Source organism: Nansenia antarctica, assembly GCF_963989245.1.
Source record: "Nansenia antarctica genome assembly, chromosome: 2".
Classification (NCBI taxonomy): Eukaryota; Metazoa; Chordata; class Actinopteri; order Argentiniformes; family Microstomatidae; genus Nansenia; species Nansenia antarctica.
In genome coordinates, this window is record NC_137675.1 from 46,966,655 (window position 1) to 46,987,449 (window position 20,795).

At 45.5% G+C, this 20,795-nt stretch overlaps 1 pseudogene across 1 annotated transcript; it reads left to right on the forward strand.

The window, feature by feature from the left end:
* Positions 1–2,220: 2,220 nt before the first annotated feature.
* Positions 2,221–20,043, forward strand: LOC308150201 (RNA-binding motif, single-stranded-interacting protein 1-like; annotated as a pseudogene). The gene is made up of 4 exons: positions 2,221–2,265; positions 2,840–3,033; positions 16,800–16,991; positions 19,009–20,043. The product of its transcript is annotated as an RNA-binding motif, single-stranded-interacting protein 1-like (transcript).
* The last annotated feature ends 752 nt before the right edge of the window (positions 20,044–20,795 follow it).

The window sequence follows — 20,795 nt, forward strand, 5'->3', positions numbered from 1 at the left end:
ACCTCAGACTTCCCAAACTGGCGCTCCACTTCCTCCTTTTAACCCCCGCCCCCCTGTTAATCGTAATCCCCTGACTAGGAGCGCACGGGTCACATTCACCCCCCCCATTACTGATCATCGTCCCGATGATCAACCCACTGATGTCCCCCCCCTCCCACTAGGGTCTACCCTGCAACTCCTACCTCTGCAATCAAACTTGACACTATGTCTTTTAATGCCATTAGGCAGAGACGGTTAGTGTGTGCGACAACACTAGATACTGCACCCTCCTCTACCCCTCGCACTGCAGACCTCGGGAGATTGAAGGGATTTGCCTCCCTGCATTCTGCCTCCGAGACCGCCGTGGTGAAGGCAGCGGTGCCGGCCATTCCTCCCCCGGTGGCTCGGACTCCGACCCCCTCTCCAGCTGTTCAGAGTCTGATTCTGTTTCCTGCTGTTCCACTTCGGACACTACACCATCCGCCGCATCCCCGCCTTCATGCAGCAGCTGGCTCACAGCTGGAGACGCCGTTCCAGGGCGCCTCACCCTGAACCAAGCTTCACTCTCTGAGTCCACGGCCTCCTGAGCCTCCTTGGGACCTGGGCTCTCGAGACCCGGGCACTCGGGACCCGGTTCCTCTGGACCACATGGTCGAAGCTCCATCCGGTGGATAGTCTTTGGGTCCTGGGACCCGTCCAGCGGGACCCCGGTATAAACTGGTTTCTTGGCAACACCCGGAAAGGCCCCGGCATCCACAGATCCTGAATCTTGTGCCTCCCCTTGAAATTATGGTTGCGCCTGTAAACCAACTGACCAACCTCCAGCCCCGAATTGCGAGTTGCAGGGCCATGCCGTCTCTTGCGAGCCTCCGCAGCCTGCTCCATCTGCTGCCGTGCCGTCTGATGAGCTGCCTGCAGGCGCCTCTGATGCTCCTGGACCCAGTCATCCACCGTCCCTGAAAAGTCACCCTCCACCCCGAACAGAATGTCAATAGGCAGGTTAGGAGACTGACCAAACATCAAATAATATGGCGTATAACCTGTACTGGCATGCTCGGTGGTGTTATACGCAAACACGACCTCTGGCAGGTGCTCCACCCATCTCCTCTTCTTGTTTGGAGGGAGAGTCCTAGATAGATAGATAGGATACTTTATTTATCCCCGTGGGGAAATTCATTTTGCCGCGCCACTCCACTAAAAACCACACATAACAACACAACACAACATAAAGGACAGACAACAACACTGGGCCAGCCATGTACAGTATATAAAAACAGTGAGATCATGATATAAAAGTGGGTTAAAAAGATGGCTATAGTTATTATATTAAAATACTAAAAAAGTGATGATGAGGACATGATGGAGGGGGTGGTTGGGGTTGTCCCTGATGGACAGCAGCTTACTCCTAGTCCTTCTTTCCACCACCGTCCCCAGAGAGTCCAGGCTCCTTCCCACCACTGAACCCGCCTTTTTTACGAGCTTGTCCAGCCGTCCGGTATCCCTCTTGGTGATGTTTCCCCCCCAGCAGACTGCAGCGTAGAAGAGAATGCTGGCCATGACAGACTGGTAAAACATGGCCAGCATCTCTCCACACACTTCAAAAGACCTAAGTCTTCTTAGGAAGTACAGCCTGCTCTGGCCCTTCTTATAAAGTGCCTCTGTGTTGGTGGACCAGTCCAGTTTGTCGTCCAGATGCACCCCCAGGTACTTGTAGGTCTTCACCACCTCGATATCCTCGCCCCGGATGTTAATGGGCAACCGAGGTGGCTTAGACCTACGGAAGTCTATAACTAGCTCCTTGGTCTTGGTTTGATTGAGGAGCAGACCATTCCTCTCGCTCCAGACGCTGAAGGCTCCTATCAGATCCCTGTACTCCCCCTCCCGTCCATCCCTCACGCACGCCACTATGGCTGTATCGTCAGAGTACTTCTGTACGTGGCAGGACTCAGAGTTGTATTTGAAGTCTGATGTGTACAGGGTGAACAGGAAGGGAGCCAGCACAGTTCCCTGCGGAGCCCCGATGTTGCTCACTACTGTGTCTGAGACACAGTTCCCCAGCCTGACTGACTGTGGCCGTCCAGTGGGGTAGTCCATGATCCAGGATGTAGTGGAGGGATCAACCCACATATCTGAAAGCTTCTCTCGGAGTAGAAGAGGCTGAATGGTGTTAAAGGCACTTGAGAAGTCAAAGAACATTATCCTCACCTGACTTCCCGGCTCATCCAGGTAGGAGTAAGCACGATGGAGGAGGTAGAGGACAGCGTCATCCACACCAACTTTTTCCTGGTACCCGAACTGCAGGGGATCACGTGCATGTTCAGTCTGTGGTCTCAGATGTCTCAGAAACAGCCGCTCCAGGCCTTAGCCAAGTCTGGGACCGCTGCCTGACTGTTCTTCCGTTTGTAGCCGGTGATGGTCTTCATCCCCTTCCACACCTCTCTGGTGTTGCAGCTTCCTCTCCACCTTGTTCTTGTAGTCCACCTTGGCCTGTTTCATACTCCTCTTCAGCTCTTGTTGTATCAGCCTGCGCTTCTCTCTGTCCCCCTCTCTATAGGCAGCCTTTTTTTGGTTCAGTAGTAGCTTGATGTTACAGGTAATCCATGGTTTATTGTTGGGAAAGCAACGCACCGTCCTCGTCGGAACAATCATGTCCCTGCACCATGTCAAATAGTCAGTGCAGCAGTCAACCATCCTGTCCACAGCTGGATTTATCTAACTAGGGTTAATCACTATTCATTTATTGTTATCACCTTTTCCTTTTATTCTCCCCCCATTGTTCCTCATTTGTCTCTATACCATACTGCTTTACATATGAATGACCTTGGCATTGACAACATTGCTTCTCATCTATCTCTCATAGGATGTGACCGAGTGGAACATCGGACATCTGAACACCATCCTAGACACAGTGGAGCGGGAAAGTGGGATCAAGATTAATGGGGTGAACACACCGTACCTGTATTTTGGCATGTGGAAAAGCACCTTTGCCTGGCACACTGAGGACATGGATCTCTATAGTATCAACTACCTTCACTTTGGAGAGCCCAAGTCCTGGTAAAGTCACACCCATATTCACAGACTACAGAATGCTTAACTTACTAATGGGATTAGTGTCATTAGCTTGTTAGGTGCTTCTAACCAGAGGGTTGTTATGTCATCCTTTCCAGGTATGTTGTTCCCCCAGAACATGGGAAACGATTGGAGCGCCTTGCTAAGGGTATGTGCGAAGGCATTTGCACATTTTTGGCCATATGTCTACGTATGAAGGTTCTTTATGTCAAATGTTAACGTAAATATTCTTTATATCATGTTGTGCGCAATGCTTTTTCACACAGGGGTTTTCCCTAGGAGGGCCCAAAGCTGCGAGGCGTTCCTGCGACACAAGATGACTTTAATTTCACCCTCGATCACCCTATTACCTTCTGTGTTCTGTAGTTCCACCCAGTCTGTGCATTCATAACAGGCCCTGAGGGTCTCACAGGCCTCCGGTGTCCACTTCCTGAGTCCTCAGCAGGTCATGCAGGGTGCGATTAAACCGCTCACATTGCCCGTTACCCTGGGGGTGGTACGGCTCTGTTTGATATTATACATTTTGCATAGCTGATAAACTACATCCGCTTCAAAACACTTCCCTTGGTCTGAATGGATCCGTTGAGGGACACCGTACTTCTGAATCCACTCCCGTACTAGTGATTTCGCCACCGTCACAGCCTTCTGATCCCTTGTTGGAACCGCCACTGTAAATTTGGAAAACACATCTGTCAAAATTAAAACATTCTCGCGACCATCACTGGAGGGCTCTAAGACCGTAAAGTCCATGGCCACCACCTCCAACGGCCTGGATGCCATGAGACTTCCCAACTCAGTCACTACCTTCGGCACTGGGGCTTTTGAGACTATGCACCTCTTACACTGCTTACAGTAGGCCTCAATGTCTTGGTACATACCCGGCCAGTAGCATCGGGCTCTTATCAGTCCGAAGGTCCTCTCCACCCCCTGGTGTCCATGCCCCCCATGCATCCGTTGCAATACCTCCCCTTGCAGACTGCATGGCAACAGCACTTGCTTCACCTGACCCCTGGGTGTCCTGGAACAGCCGATAAAAAAAAAAACTTCCTGCACCATCCGCTCCCACTGCCGCAGCAACTCGAGTGTCTGACTCTCCTCCTTGGCCCTCTCCACAGGCCCTGGTTTGCAGCCCTGAGCCCAGTACTTCGCGAAGGCCTTAATGACCGGGTCTACCTGCTGTTGCGATGACAGAACCTCCGCTGAATACACTGGGAAACTGGATGAGCAGCTCACCTCATTCACAGAGACGACCCCGCCCAACCCCCCCGAGCCCTCTACTGCAGCCTGCCCAGGTAAAAAGGTGGCTACACTCTCAGAGACTCCAGGACGGGTGCACTGCCTAGAGAGAGCGTCTGCATTCCCATTCAGCCTGCCCGGCCGATAGCGGATGTCAAAATCAAACCTAGCTAGGTCCGACACCCACCTCTGTTCAATAGCTCCAAGCCTAGCAGTCTGCAAATGGCTAAGGGGGTTGTTATCGGTAAAGATGGTAAACTTCCGCCCCAATAGGTACTCCCGGAACTTATCCGTCACAGCCCACTTCAGTCCCAGGAGCTCCAACTTCATTGCGCTGTAATTCTCCATATTTCTCTCCGCTGGCCGCAGGCCTCGACTCGCATAGGCAACCGGCCTTCTCCCCTCAGCCCTATCTTGCGACAGAACAGCTCCAAGCCCCTGATGGCTCGCATCGACCTCCAAATAAAACATCTTTGAAAAATCTGCATACGCCAGCACCGGGGCTGAAATTAACTTCTGCTTCAAACTCTGAAATGCAGACTCGCACTGGGGACTCCATAACTCCAGGAACTGGGGCCTACTCAGTCTCGAGCCCTGTCCCTTCGGAGAGGCAAGAGAGGACAAAACATGCAACGGCACAGCCAGCTGGGAGAAGCCCTTCACAAAGCGTCTGTAGTAGCCAGCAAATCCAAGAAACGACTTAAGTTCAGTATAGTTCTGTGGATGTGGCCACTCTGCTACCGCCTGAATCTTCTCTGGGTTGGTGGACACCCCCTCCTCGGAAATAACATGCCCCAGGTAGTTCACCTTATGCTGGAATAATGAGCACTTACTCCACTTCACCTTCAACCCATGCTGCCTGAACCGGGACAACACCAATCTCAGCCGGGCCAGGTGCTGCTCGAAGGAAGGCGAAAAAACAACAACATCATCTAAATAAAGCAAAAGAGACTGAAAATGCTGGTCACCCAGAATCCTTTCCATGAGCCATTGAAATGTCCCTGGAGCGTTACATAAACCAAATGGCATACGATTAAATTCATACAGCCCAAATGGAGTACAAAAAGCTGTCTTGTGCCTGTCCTTCTCCACTACTGCAACTTGATTGTATCCGCTGGCCAGATCCAATGTTGAAAACCATTTTGCTCCATGCAACGCATCAAGGGACTCCTCTATCCTGGGTAAAGGGTATGCATCTTTCCTGGTCTTCCAATTTAATGGGCGGTAGTCAACACACATCCTTATCTTGCCGTCCTTTTTCTTCACAATGACCAAGGGTGAGGAATAGGGGCTACTGCTTTCACTAATCACTCCCTGCTCCAACAGTTGTCTAATATGGGCCTTTACTTCCTCATACTGACTAGGGGGTAACCTTCGATATCTCTGACGAACTGGTGTCTCATCCGTCAGTGGAATCTCATGCTGTATGACATCAGTACCCCCCAACTCCTCATCACTAAATGCAAACACCCCGGCAAATTCAGCCAACAATGCCCTTGCCTGGCCCAGCTGCTGTTCAGTTAGGCTAGGACAACTAAACTGTAGTAGATGAGCATTTTCTGTTCCCTGACCCCCTACTACTGCCTCAGCTGAGCATACGGAAACCTGCACCTCCCGAGGTCCCACTTCCTGAAACAGCACTTCGCCTGCCCCTCCACTGTCACTGTTTCCTTTACAGAACCCTAAACCTAATCTGCTGTGAAATCATGTTCGTGACGCCAAACTGTAACCTCCAGTAATCCAGGTTCCCCTCAATAAAGAGGCACTGAGAGCGTCTTATAAAAAGTTCACGTTTATTTCACAGTTGTAGTAAAAGGTTGTTCTCAGTCAGCAGATGCTGTGTGCTACGTGCTAGGTTCTTACTCAAAGGAAACAGTGACAGTGGCTACTGAAATAATGCGCCGTGTTGTGACTGCTACTCGGCGTGCACACCGAACCTCAGACTTCCCAAACTGGCGCTCCACTTCCTCCTTTTAACCCCCGCCCCCCTGTTAACCGTAATCCCCTGACTAGGAGCGCACGGGTCACACATATATTGTTCAACATGAGGACATCTGCAGCAATATCATATCACTGAACACTATCTTATCTCTGAACACTATCTTAACACTGAGCACTATCTTAACATTGCACAAGATTTCTACTCTGTGGCTTTCATGTGTTGGAAGAATATAACAGGTGAAGTGGATGAGTTGGTGTTTGAATATAACAGGTGAGGAGGGTGAGTTGGTGTTTGAATATAACAGGTGAGGAGGGTGAGTTGGTGTTTGAATATAACAGGTGAGGAGGGTGACTTGGTGTTTGAATATAACAGGTGAGGAGGGTGACTTGGTGTTTGAATATAACAGGTGAGGAGGGTGAGTTGGTGTTTGAATATAACAGGTGAGGAGGGTGACTTGGTGTTTGAATATAACAGGTGAGGAGGGTGAGTTGGTGTTTGAATATAACAGGTGAGGAGGGTGACTTGGTGTTTGAATATAACAGGTGAGGAGGGTGACTAACACACACCTGAATGTTTGTCCTTGCTTGCACAGATCGAGAGGAGTCATGCCGCTGTCATTCTTCAGGTGTAGGATCCTGTATCCTGATCTCTGCAACAGAGTACAGAGGTCACTAGACACAACACATTACAGTGTTAGAAAATAGCAATAAACTTTATTGTATTCAGGATGAAATAAAATTGCTAAGACTACGCGAGGTAAGGACAGGACTCTGTAAAGGAGCGCTCCCGACTGAAAGAGCAGCTGGATTGCAGTGCCGTGCTTAGCGCTACTCTTGCCCTAGTAGGCTACAGTTACCCGTCGCCAGGGCTCAGTATTAACGGGGACATATGAACTGGATGGGGGGACAATATTATTAATACGTATTTTGATAACCCGATATGCTATTGTATTCATGCAGCATTAACGCATCTATTCTGAGGTCACAGCATTTCAGCGTTTCAGTTATTACCGGTAGGCTAATTACCGCTTTTTGTCCCGAAAAATATGTTGAAGTCCGACATATTTCAATCTCGCCGGTACCGGTGAAAATAAGTCCCTCTAGGCGCAATTTGCATTGGGCGATGCCAGCCCGAGAGGCAGTTCGGGGTGCGAAATGCCTCTGACAGAAAAATTGCAGTATAATAGCTAGAGAGAGAGTAAACAATGACCCCATTGGAGATAGTACTGAAGAACCTCCCTTGACAAAGGGGTACCGATCACTGGGTCCACCTTTTTTGTACCGGTAAGGTCCGGGGACAGAGGTCGGAGCACACCACCACACGACACAGAGTTACCAAAACCAATAGGCTATAAATACTTTATTTATCAACAATTCATAAGCCTTACAGCAGGTTATTAGTGGGCTGACCGGCCCTGCCAAGACCTATACCCCCCTCAAGCAGTCTATCCCAGTTAACCAGCGCATAAGGCACTACGTGCAGTTCACACCCCTGGATTAACCAGCTATCATACAGAATAATTTTCACCCTATAATAATAGGCACACATGATTTCACCCTCTCACTAGGCACGCATGATTTCACCCTCTCACTAGGCACACATGATTTCACCCTCTCACTAGGCACACATTATTTCACCCTATCACTAGGCACACATGAGTGTGGTACTTCTGGTGCTCTGACTGGTATTGTTACGTTGGGTTATGAATGAGTTAAGAGGAGGAGGAGCAGTGTTATGTAAGACTTTGTAGACCAGGCAGGTGTTTTTGTATTTGATCACATCTTCCCAGCTCAGAAGTTTACGGTTATTTAGGATAGTACAATGATGAGAGCTGTTAGGCTTCTGATCCAGGACTTTAAGGGTTTGCTTGTAGAGAATGGCTAGTGGCTTTAGTGACGAGCTGCTAGTTTGGCCCCAACTTGTCAAACAGTATGTCAGATGTGACATAATCATGGCGTTCATGTATAATTTGGCAGCATTAAAAGTCATTACATTTCTGATATATTTAAAATTGGTTAGGCTAAACTTGACTCTGGCATACTTTCTTAATGTGTGTTTTGAATGACAGATTGGAGTCAATAATGATACCCAGATATTTAAATTGTGGCACAATGCTAATATTTTTACCTGAGATTAATATATTGGACACAATGTTACATTGTCTTTTAGTAAAAAAACATTCCTACAGTTTTATTTACGTTAAGTTGAAGGCATGAACGGTTCAGCCAATTTGTGATCTGATCCATAGCTGTGATGAGTTTGGCAGCAGCCAGATGTTTGGTCTTGGCATGCACATATTAATTACGGTGTCATCAGCATATAATTGTATTTCGACATCAGGGCAGACAGATGGCAGATCATTAATGTATAGGCTAAACAGCAGCGGGCCGAGCATTGATCCTTGAGGTACACCGGTGCACAGGTTAAGAGCTGATGAACGGTGGTTGTTCACAGAAACATGTTGACTTCTACCAGTTAGGTATGACTCAATCCATTTGAGTGCTAATGAGGAGAAGTTAAAAGCAGACAGTTTGGCAATAAGGACCTTATGGTTGACTGTGTCGAAAGCTTTGCGAAGGTCTAAAAACACAGCACCAACAACACCTCCTTTGTCAACCATTGCTCGGACCTTCTCTAAGAAGAGACAGTTAGCTGTTTCAGTGGAGTGATGGGCCCTAAAGCCAAACTGCATGGGATGGAGATTAAATGGACCATTATTTAAGAAAGAAACAAGCTGCTCTGATACCCACTTCTCGGCAACCTTGGAAATCACAGGTAAAATGCTGATTGGGCGATAGTTGCATATGTTCTGGGGGTCATCTGACTTAAATATGGGAGATACAATTGCGGTCTTCCAGGTACTTGGGAATGTCCCCTGTAATACTGACAGGTTGATAGTTTGTGTAATAGGGGGGACTAGGTATTCTTTCAGAGATTTAAGCATTATAGAATATATACCATATACGTATATCCTTCGCCGTTGAGGCTCTAAGAGAATTAATGATTGCTTGAGTCTTAAGTTCAGTGATAGGTTGAATGCTGAAGGAGGGCTTGCTTTCGTCAGCCTTAATAATGTTTTCTGTTGTTAAGGGAAAATTCTGTGCGAATTCGGCTACAGAATTGATAAAATATTAATTAAAGGCTACAGCTATTTGTGCTGGGTCTTGCATTAGCTTACCATTCAGTTTCAGCTCTAACTGGTTCCTAGGCCTGTGGTTGATCCCCATTACATTCTTAATCTGTTCCCAGATCAGCTTTGTGTTACCCTTTGCCTCATTAATAATTGTTATAAAAAAGTTGGCTTTGGCCTTTCTGATTGCTTTGGTTACTTTGTTACGTAATGAGGTGAACCTCTGCCTATCACTACTAAATTTGGTCTTCAGAGCTCTTTTCAATGCAGAGTCTCTTTCCTTCATCAGGTTAAATAGTTCAGTAGATTATCTGGATCGATTCTGGCTTTGGGCTTGGGGCGAGGTCATTTCTTGTGAAATGTTTCGCCTCTTGGCCAGTCAAGACTTCACTGCGAAAAAACTCTAGTATGGCGTCCACCTTATACACTGGGAACGTGTTGCATTCTGACATTGTTGCTCAGAGCCCTGCCACAGCTCAAAACAGGAGAAAGAGAGGGGAACCAGCATTCACATAAGAATATCTTCTTCTATTTTCAATGTGCACTTTTCATAATCTGGAACTGAAAAATGACCTTGCCCTACTTTACCAGATCCTGTCACAACTTAGAGACGAAAAGAAGGGAATACATCCTGTACTGAGTTAGGTACATCCACACTTCACTATAATGAGCAAGAGAGAAGTGTGTTTACCTCTGGTTTGTCCTCATGTCTTTGAGCAGGAAATACCACTGCTATTATCCAAATAAGGAGGATACATACCGGCATGTATTTATAGAGGAATTAATTCTGTGTCAACCAATTTATCTTGTTTTCCATTAGCTCAGAATAGTGGAATCCTTTTCCAAGTGTGAACAAGTTGTATTCATAATGTTGACAAGAAGAAATTTGACTGGAACATTGTTGCAAAAGTGATTTGAATCCCTTTGTGATTGGCATAATAGATGGCATTGAGAGGAACACAAACTGCTTATGAGAAATGATGCTTCATTCGTTTTGCATTCCAATGCAATAGCTATGCTAGATGATGCAGTTGCATCACCGGCTTGTCAAGTACTGAACTCAAGTGCGTTGCTCAATCTACCCATGGGCATAACACCCACTCTTGACAACGCAGGCAGCGGCACGCCTCTGAATGCAACTGAAGCTTTTGAGATGAGAAGGGGCGACTTGGGGCGACCCAGGAAGAACCGGGGCGCAGACTTTTAAACAGCCTCTGTTTACAGCTCAGAAACACAGTAGAGTAGTGTTCCATTAAGAACAGCAGTGTTCCATTAAGAACAGTAGTGTTCCATTAACAAGGGAAATAAATCCCTATCAACCCTGGATGTCTACGAGCAATAAACGCTGTAATTCAATTTGATACAAGCAATACCGTGTAACACCATTTTAGTTTCTTTTATAGAACTTCCATTAAATGACACGTTCATTGTTCATACTCTCTTTGTAAGGCACCATACTCCTTAACACCGGTTTCTCACCATTTCACTTGAGAATTACAGTACAGTTGCATTCACAGCAGACTCCTGAATCTACATTAGCGGTGCGTGTATGGCCTCTCTAAGGGTTATAACTACTCTGGAAGAAAGCTGTCTGAAAGTTGTCCCTCAGGAGATGATTTTTAAAAAATATAATAAATTATTTTACTGTCAGTGAATGCTAGAATATTGGCTGTCTGTTTGAGTAGTGTCCAGCTTCCGCATCAACTATTGTCAAAAGCACCTGTCATGTCCTACTGTAAAAATACCACAGCCCCTGTTATACCAGATTACCATTTTGCTACCTACTAGCACAGTTAACATTGGAAACCTAAACCTATTTCATAACATCTAGCATAGCTATTGCATTGGAATGCAAAACGAATGAAGCATCATTTCTCATAAGCAGTTTGTGTTCCTCTCAATGCCATCTATTATGCCAATCACAAAGGGATTCAAATCACTTTTGCAACAATGTTCCAGTCAAATTTCTTCTTGTCAACATTATGAATACAACTTGTTCACACTTGGAAAAGGATTCCACTATTCTGAGCTAATGGAAAACAAGATAAATTGGTTGACACAGAATTCATTCCTCTATAAATACATGCCGGTATGTATCCTCCTTATTTGCATAATAGCAGTGGTGTTTCCTGCTCAAAGACATGAGGACAAACCAGAGGTAAACACACTTCTCTCTTGCTCATTATAGTGAAGTGTGGATGTACCTAACTCAGTACAGGATGTATTCCCTTCTTTTCGTCTCTAAGTTGTGACAGGATCTGGTAAAGTAGGGCAAGGTCATTTTTCAGTTCCAGATTATGAAAGTGCACATTGAAAATAGAAGAAGATATTCTTATGTGAATGCTGGTTCCCCTCAAACCCCTCAAACCAAATACAGGAGAAAAACGCTCTGAATTGCATTTGCTACCATCGCGTTGGTAACTAAGTAGGAGCTAAGACATCACATCGCTATGAACATCTAGCTGGATGTTTAGCACATCACAACCTGCTGAGAGAACATCAACATGCTAAAAACACACAACTAGATGATCACACAGTATAGAGTGAATCAAATTCAAGTATTTAATGAAATAGTAACAGTAAAACTGTTGTTTGTTATATCGAGTGGGCTCTTCAACACTTCAACTTTCGTAATATGCAAAAAAACTGAAAACACATTTAAAAATGTACGAGAATTGAGAATTGCTGAGATCCGGACCTTTTCAGCAGACTGTGTCTACATGGTGTAAGCAGAGCAGAGCTGTATACGAGGCAGACAGGAAAACTACATGGAAGATGGAAGTGCTTCTCCAGCTTAGTCAACCAGACATAAGAGGACCTCTTAGAGACGCAGTCACAAGAAACTGAAGACCGTCTCTGGGCAGCTTCAGATCATCTGCTCTGAGCATACCGGCAAAAGGTGGGCAAATGCATTTTCAGACTGTAAGGTTTTGAAATACAATTTTTGTTTCAGAAAATAGTTTACAAGAGTACTTTGGAGGGTTGTAGCTATCTTGTGATCCCAAAGGTAAGGAGAGTTATGTTTTTGTCTCCACTTTTTTTTCTGTATTATTTTTCTTTATTTCTTTATTAAGTTGTCTTCAACTAAAAATGTAAATAATAGAGCTTATGTATGCATGTATGAATGTTATGCATTGAAATGATGAGCATGTCATTTTTATTTTCTTACTATGCTCCTCTTGCTGTATTTTTTATAATGTATGTAAAGCACTTTGAATTGCCCCTGTTGTATGAAATGTGCTATACAAATAAACCTGCCTTGCCTGTATAAGCCATTTAGCTGACGCTTTTATCGAAAGCGACTTACTTTCATCGCAGTGAGTGCATACGTTTGTCAGTATATATGGTCCCAGCGGGAATCGAAAACACAACCTAAACGTGGTTATTAGAGCTGTGCTCTACCGACTGGGCCACACCAGAGGACCTCACCGGTCCTAGAGCTGTCTGTCTTCCTGTATGACGAGGCTGGAGCGCTGGTCCACCTGCCTCTGGTGAAGAGAGGCCTGGCTGACACCTGGCTGACACCTGACTGACACCTGGCTGATACCTGACTGACACCTGGCTGACACCTGGCTGACACCTGACTGACACCTGACTGACACCTGGCTGACACCTGATTGACACCTGGCTGACACCTGACTGACACCTGACTGACACCTGGCTGACACCTGGCTGACACCTGGCTGACACCTGACTGACACCTGGCTGACACCTGGCTGACACATGACTGACACCTGGCTGACACCTGGCTGACACCTGACTGACACCTGACTGACACCTGGCTGACACCTGACTGACACCTGGCTGACACCTGACTGACACCTGACTGACACCTGACTGACACCTGACTTTTGTGTTTTCTTGTTTACACAGTGAACTCACTTTTTGCTTTAACAAAAAATTAAAGATGTATCTGTTTACATACAGGATATCCTGAAAACAATTAGGTGTTTCTCACTGGTGAATTGAGCTATCTTGTGATCCCAAAGGTAAGGAGAGTTATGTTTTTGTCTCCACTTTTCTTTCTGTATTATTTTTCTTTATTTGGTTATTAAGTTGTCTTCAACTAAAAATGTAAATAATAGAGCTTATGTATGCATGTATGAATGTTATGGAAGTGTATTTAAGTGTTTACGATTAAAAATTGTTTATGGTATGAGGACCCCAGGAAGAATAGCTACTGCATATTTGCTGTATCTAATGATGGATCCAAATAAAAAAACAAACAAACAAACATCACATGCAACCATGTGACAACTGAGTTGAAGGATTGACTGTTGTTTTTAAATGAACTTGACAGTCTGACTTCTGAAATGTAAGATGGTTAAAGATAAGTTGTGCTGAGATTTGATCTGGGAGAGCTGCCTGCTTTCTGTTGCAGCATCAACGCCATGGCTGTTGGACTGAACCTGAGCTATGCTATCGTATCCTGCATGATCATAGCATGTTCTTCTAGTGAAAAGGCAAGAATCACCAAACGTAAGTCAGCTCTCCATCTTCCTCTGCTTCTTATTATCCCATGCCTGCATTACATGTTTCTATGTACAGACAAGACATTTCTATCGTCCACTTTTGACTGAAAAAGTTTGTAGACTTGTAGTTTGTCTATATATCGAATACCTACATTTACATTTAGTAAATGTCATTTAGCCAAAGCTTTTATCCAAAGTAGTACAGTACAATAGGTGAATGGACTATATATCAGTCATTGTAAGTAAAACCTTTGGGTTAGGGATGACTGAGACTTGTGTGACTGCTACAAAGTCATGTTACGTTATGTTAACACATGTTAAAGTGATCACCATGGCAGGTTGCCCTACAGAAGTTGAGTAATTGAGTAATTGAATTCTCCCTGTTTGAGTGCATTTGGTTGTTCCTCTCTTCCGGTATTATATAACGTTGTTCTGTGACTTTTTGTTGTTGTTGTTGTTGTTTATGACATGTTTTGTGAACTCATTGCATGATACAGTACATTCTCCAGGTGCATTTGACAATAGGAGATTGATCATTTCCTCAATTCAAGCGAGCCTTCAGCTGGTAGACAAGGCATTATGTTACACCAAGAAAAGGTAATTACCCATTTCTAATCATAATTAGCCAATTCTTCATGTGCCCTTGAGAAAAAAATGAGGGAACCATGACATGCCCCTTGCTACATCGAGCCACTCCTCTTAATCACAGGCAGAACACACCCCCCTCCCCCGGGCAGATGTTAACATTTCTTCGGCAAACGGAGCCTGAGACCCAAGAGGTTTCCAGAGCTGCGGAGGTCTTTGAAACAACTCTGAACATGTTACAGGACAGAGCCAGCCAGAGATACAAAAGGGCTTTCGCTGAATCAGGTACATATGTCGATAAGAATCTGCATGATCTTGCTGTACTAGCCTCGTCATGACAGCCCAAGGGCCACATTTACAGAATCCTTTGCTAAATTTGGCTCATCAAAATTGTGATATAGTTAACTTCTCCAGAGTCCATTGTTGACATGGCAAGGAACAGCCAAGAGATTGAGAATCTACATTTCATTTACAGTTAAATGTCAAAGATAATCTTCCGTCAAGCCTTTACTATAGATGCTTGCATGGTCATTGCAAAGGCCACGCAGGAACCTAATTAGGGTATCTATTCCAGACTGTTTGCATCATTAACTTAATACTGTCGCTTCTCAAGACCTCCTGTCATTGGAGGATGTGGAGCTGATCGCAGAGCTCTCAGGATGTCCTCCTCCTGTACATCCTGCCACCTGTCACACTGACTGCCGATCCAACAAGTATCGTTCCATATCCGGTGTCTGCAATAACAGGTATCTGGTCTCATTTCTGTCATTTCATTGATTGGTGAGTAACATGTCAACATGTTGAAACAAGGCAGCTGGTGAAACTGGGAACAAGTCGGCAACCAATCAAAATGTTCAGACTTTTATTCTGAAAGATGTAACTTTAGAATCAATGACACACTCGCTAGTCAAGCCAAAATATTGCATTACAATGGATTCGGTGAGATCTCCCCACTACTACCTAGCAGGGCCGCTTTAAGGGGGGGCTAGCTGGGGCGGTGGCACAGGGCCTCGCGCTTTGGAGGGCCTCGCGTGAGGCAGGGTAAAAAACATTTTCTTATTTTTTTTGGTACCCTGGCTGGCGAGGCCCTCCAAAGCGCCAGGCAAGGGACAATATTATTATTTTTGCCTTTAATACATTTCTAAATGTTCACACGTGATAATCATAGTCAATTATATCTAAAAGCTAGCATACCTGTAGGACAGGGAGATTCTTAGCAACAGAAAAAAGTAATTTCCCCCTATGACACCTTACGTGAAACGTGAATTTTGGGCGCGCGTTGACACTTGTTGTGCATAGTGACTGCTTAGTGCAACGGACAAAATGCAGAGGGAACGAGACCGAGGAAGAAAATGTTAATCGGGTGCTGAAAAAATAAATAAAAATAAAAGAAAGGAAGGCTTCAGGGCCTCGCTTAGAGGTTAGTTCGAAACATTTCTAAAAACAAGTGAGGCTCCCGTTAGCACCGAAGAAGCTAACGTTACTGCTAGCACTAGCAATGCTAGTAGTAGCACAGCACAGCCCCCCCTGAGAGGCAAAGATGATGTCTCGGAGGTGGAGGAGGACAACAGCTACACCGGCAGCAGTGGGACTGCCCAGCCCCAGGTGATGATGGTCAGGAGTGGCGAAGTAGAGGATATGGAGGCGGAAGATGGAGCTACTCAGAGCAGCAGCAGCAGGGGCTGCAGGGCTGAGAGTGATGGAACGCAAGACGAGCCTACGGTGTCAGATATGTCATGTATGATGATCCTGGTAAATTGGCCGGTACATATGGACTCTACAGTTACAGAAGTGATCATTAGAAGAGGTCCCCCAAAGATGAAACCTGGATTTAGTTATCCTAAAAATAATGAGAACAGAAACTTTAGTGAAACTTTATTTCTCCGAAAACTACAGTATAATGGTCTTTATTGTCATTGATATAGTACAGGTACCATACAACGAAATGTGGGTTGATCTCCATGATCTGTCATGGATGAAGAAAATGATTTAAGGAATTGAGTCTAACCCTATTAGAATTCAGTATTCAGGGTTAAGTGAGCATGTTGTCCTAAATGTGGAACTAAACCAATGATTCACAACTTCAGTCCACATTTCCAAACTAAATAAATGCCTCGCATTCAACCACACAACTGCTTTTCCAGTTTCAAAGTCATGTTACTAAGAAATTTGCTGGAGGAAAAACATCAACAATTATTGACAGATGAATTGTTTCTTAGGAGTAGTCAAGTTGGTTTGAGGGTGAAACTTGCCGGGAGACAAGTTTCTGACTACGCAGACAGTTTGCTCCTCCCTACTCTCCCCGGGGGGAATGTCTGGAGTGGGACTTCTGCAAGGAAGCACTGATTTCAATGTCAATCAATGTCTTGTTGTGTCTGAATTCCAGGTTCCTAGATGACATAGAGAAGATGCTGGGCTGGCGCCCCCCGGTGGTCTATAAGTACCTGTGGAAGTATGTGTGTCTCCTGGCCATGCTGGGGCTGCTGGGTGCTAGTCTGCTCAGGATGGTTTTGGAACGGCCGACCTACACCGCCTGGAACCAAGCTACGGTACGGGCTCTCCCCAGGCTGCTCCACCTGTGTCCTCCAGGGCATGATAGCTTCATGGTGGCCTCATGATAGCTTCATGGTGGCTTCATGATAGCTTCATGGTGGCCTCATGATAGCTTCATGGTGGCCTCATGATAGCTTCATGGTGGCTTCATGATAGCTTCATGGTGGCTTCATGATAGTTTCATGATAGCTTCATGGTGGCTTCACGGAATATGAGGATGTTGTCAGTATTTGCCTCCAAAAAACAACATTGTATTTGATAAGGATGCTATAGAGACTTGAACTCTATAGCAGTAAGCCCTCCCCTCTAGCTTGCCTCTGCCTGTCTGTCTAAAATACTCATTACAAAATGATAACAAGGCCGCTAGACGTGGCTGAATCATTTGAGTTTGTCTTCTTTTCGTCTTTCGTCTTTAGTCTTTTCGACTAAAAAGGAGAATGGACGACTCGCAATACATCGACCGCTTAATCGGAAAACGGATCAAGTTAACGGGAACAGGAACTTTCCTCGGAGTTGTTCAGCGGATCAAAGGAAACAAAACGGTGACTTTAGAGGATGGTAAGACAAATAACTGTCTTTTCCCCCCACATTTTGTCCCGATGTTCCACTGACTTTGCTTGGAAGAAACACGTGTTCCACTCAGCTAATGTTAGGCAGGTGCAAGGCATGTGGAGAGGCCGGGTGTCCAAAAACGGCTATTTTTTAATGTATGTATTTATTTATTTGCAATGATGAGTAAACCAGCTAGTAATTTATTGCTGTGGATTTATCTCTTTCAGTCGTTAATGTGGAGAATGGAACCAAATATCCTGAGGTGATGCTGTTTTTTAACGATGATATTCTGAACGGTAAGTCAAGGTGATGCGGTTATACCCTGTCATAAAAAAAAGATAGACGCCGTGTCGTGACTACTGCGTCGAGCGTAACATCCCTACCTCCTAGTCTACAGTAGCCAGCATGCCATAGATACCCCTCCTCACCTAGCGATCACTGCTCAACGCTAACATACTCCAGTAGCTAACAAACAGTAGCTAACAGTCTGTTGATGACTCAATGCTAACATGCTAAAGTAGCTAACATGCTACACTAGCTAACATTCTACACTAGTTAACATACTCCAGTAGCTAACATACTCCAGTAGCTAACATACTCCAGTAGCTAACATGCTACAGTAGCTAACATGCTACAGTAACTGCCAGTGTTGTTAAGCCAGTAACCTGCAACTCTATAAACAGCCCAGACAGACATGTGTCAGGGTGTGAGGGTGTCATGGCCGCAGGTGTCAGGTTAGGGACCGTCTCTCCTCCCAAACAATCCTTTGTCCCGAGATGACTGATATCACTTGACCTGTCATCTACTGGAGGGGGTGACATCACTACGGGCTAAATTTGAATGATTTTTAATGAGGAATTTAAATTAGAATTCAATAGACTTTCTGCTGACTTCCTGAATTGAAATGGAATTGACCCTAAAGTCTGGTGGTCAGGTTCAGGATAATACCTGGTCAGTTCACTCATCTTGTATCCCAGATCTGAAATGAATCAGTCCCTATATTCAAGGTGATATGATTTAAGAAATAGGACTTAGCTGATCATTAGCTGGTGTAAATGCAGAACGGATGAACTTCAACCTGCCATAAAACTGTCTTCACTTCACCAACACTGGTTTGGCTCAACGAACACAACCGTCATAGACTACAGGTGCAAGGCATGTGGAGAGGCCGGGTGTCCAAAAACGGCTATTTTTTAATGTATGTATTTATTTATTTGCAATGATGAGTAAACCAGCTAGTAATTTATTGCTGTGGATTTATCTCTTTCAGTCGTTAATGTGGAGAATGGAACCAAATATCCTGAGGCGATGCTGTTTTTTAACGATGATATTCTGAACGGTAAGTCAAGGTGATGCGGTTATACCCTGTCATACCCTGTCCCTGTCCATCATACCCTGGTCATACCCTGTCCCTGTCCATCATACCCTGGTCATACCCTGTCATAACCTTGTCATACCTTGTCCATCATACCCTGTCATACCTTATTAAGCACCACGGGCTGGGACCAGCTCAGCAAAACCAACCTGTACATCCGCGGGTTGCCCCCGGCAACCACCGACCTGGATCTAGTCAAACTCTGCCAGCCGTATGGCAAGATCGTATCGGCTAAGGCCATCCTTGATAAGACAACAAATAAATGTAAAGGCTATGGGTTTGTGGACTTTGACAGTCCAGCAGCAGCCCTGAAGGCAGTCCATGCCCTGAAGACGAGTGGAATACAAGCTCAGATGGCTAAGCAGCAGGAGCAGGACCCTACCAACCTCTACATCTCCAACCTGCCCCTGTCAGTGGACGAGCAGGAGTTGGAGAGCCTGCTGAGGCCCTTCGGCCAGGTCATCTCCACCCGCGTCCTCAGGGACTACAGTGGGAACAGCAGAGGGGTGGGCTTCGCCAGGATGGAGTCCACAGAGAAGTGCAACGCAGTGATCTCCCACTTCAATGGGAAGTTTATCAAGATGGTGCCAGGAACTTTGGCGCCCCCTGAGCCCCTGCTCTGTAAGTTTGCTGATGGTCAGAGGAAGAGGCACAGTCACAGTCCGTTTGTCCCCAACGGACGGACATGGCCCAGGGAGGCGGAGCTGCGACTGGGTGGGATGACTCTGGCCTATGATCCATCCTCAGCCGCTATGCAGAATGGGTATTACGCGTCTCCGTACACCCTGACTAACAGGATGATGGCTCAGACGGCCATGTCTCCTTATATGTCTCCTGTCTCCTGTCTCCACCTACCAGGTGCAGAATCATTCTTGGATGGCCCATCAGCCTTACATTATGCAACACCCGGCAGCTGTGATGTCGCCCTCTGTGGACCACACCATGTCAATGCAGCCTACCGCCATGATGACACAGCAGATGGGCCATCTCTCACTGGGGAACAGCGGCGCGTACATTCCTGCTAACACAGCCATGCAAGGAGCCTACATCCCCCCAGTATTCCCACATGCAGGCTGCTGCTGAAAACGGCACGCAGCAGCAGGTGGATTCGTCCAACAATTCCTCTCCATATAGTCAACAAAGCAAGTAGCAGTTTTGGGCCGAGCCGACCGGCAAAATAAAAAAAAAATAGCTACCATCGAACGGCCCATAAATCGAAAGCTACCATTGGACGGCCCATTAAAAAACGGATAAGTGGTTGTTGAAGATCACTCCACGGTTCTTGCCACCAGAGGGAGGCATCGAGCAGTCCACCCTGCCACAGGTCATTATAACAAATCACAGATGTTAGCATGATAGAAGAACCAACTGATGTAGGCTGCTGTATTTTTTACTTACACCTCCCAGCATGTCTTTTAGTTTCCACTTCCTATTCTTATCCATTTTAATGTCAGATTGAGTTTTTGTTTGAATTTGTGAAAGCTAAGTGGACTACTGACATGGTTTTCTAACATTTACACTGTGATGTTTTTTTTGTTGAGTTATGAATAAAAATTCTATCTTCTAAAGTTTGTTCTCAAATTGTATATCATTCTCTCAACAGATTGTATATACATACGTATATATTTTGGATAATCTCAGTTTAATGATGCATACTTAGAATACATTTAAAAATCCAGTGGGCGTACTGCACCGAAAAACTGATTATGAGATTTGTCAGAGGGTTTATTAAATTGTCTTAATGGAGATCTAAAAACTGGCCATTACAATGCATTTATAATAATGCAATATTGATAGGGCATCTATTTGGGATTAAGCCTAATTTACCTCAAAGCCTGGGTATATCTCTCGCCAAAAGGAGATAATGGTGGCCTACTACCGCGGCGCAGTGGAGAGCATCCT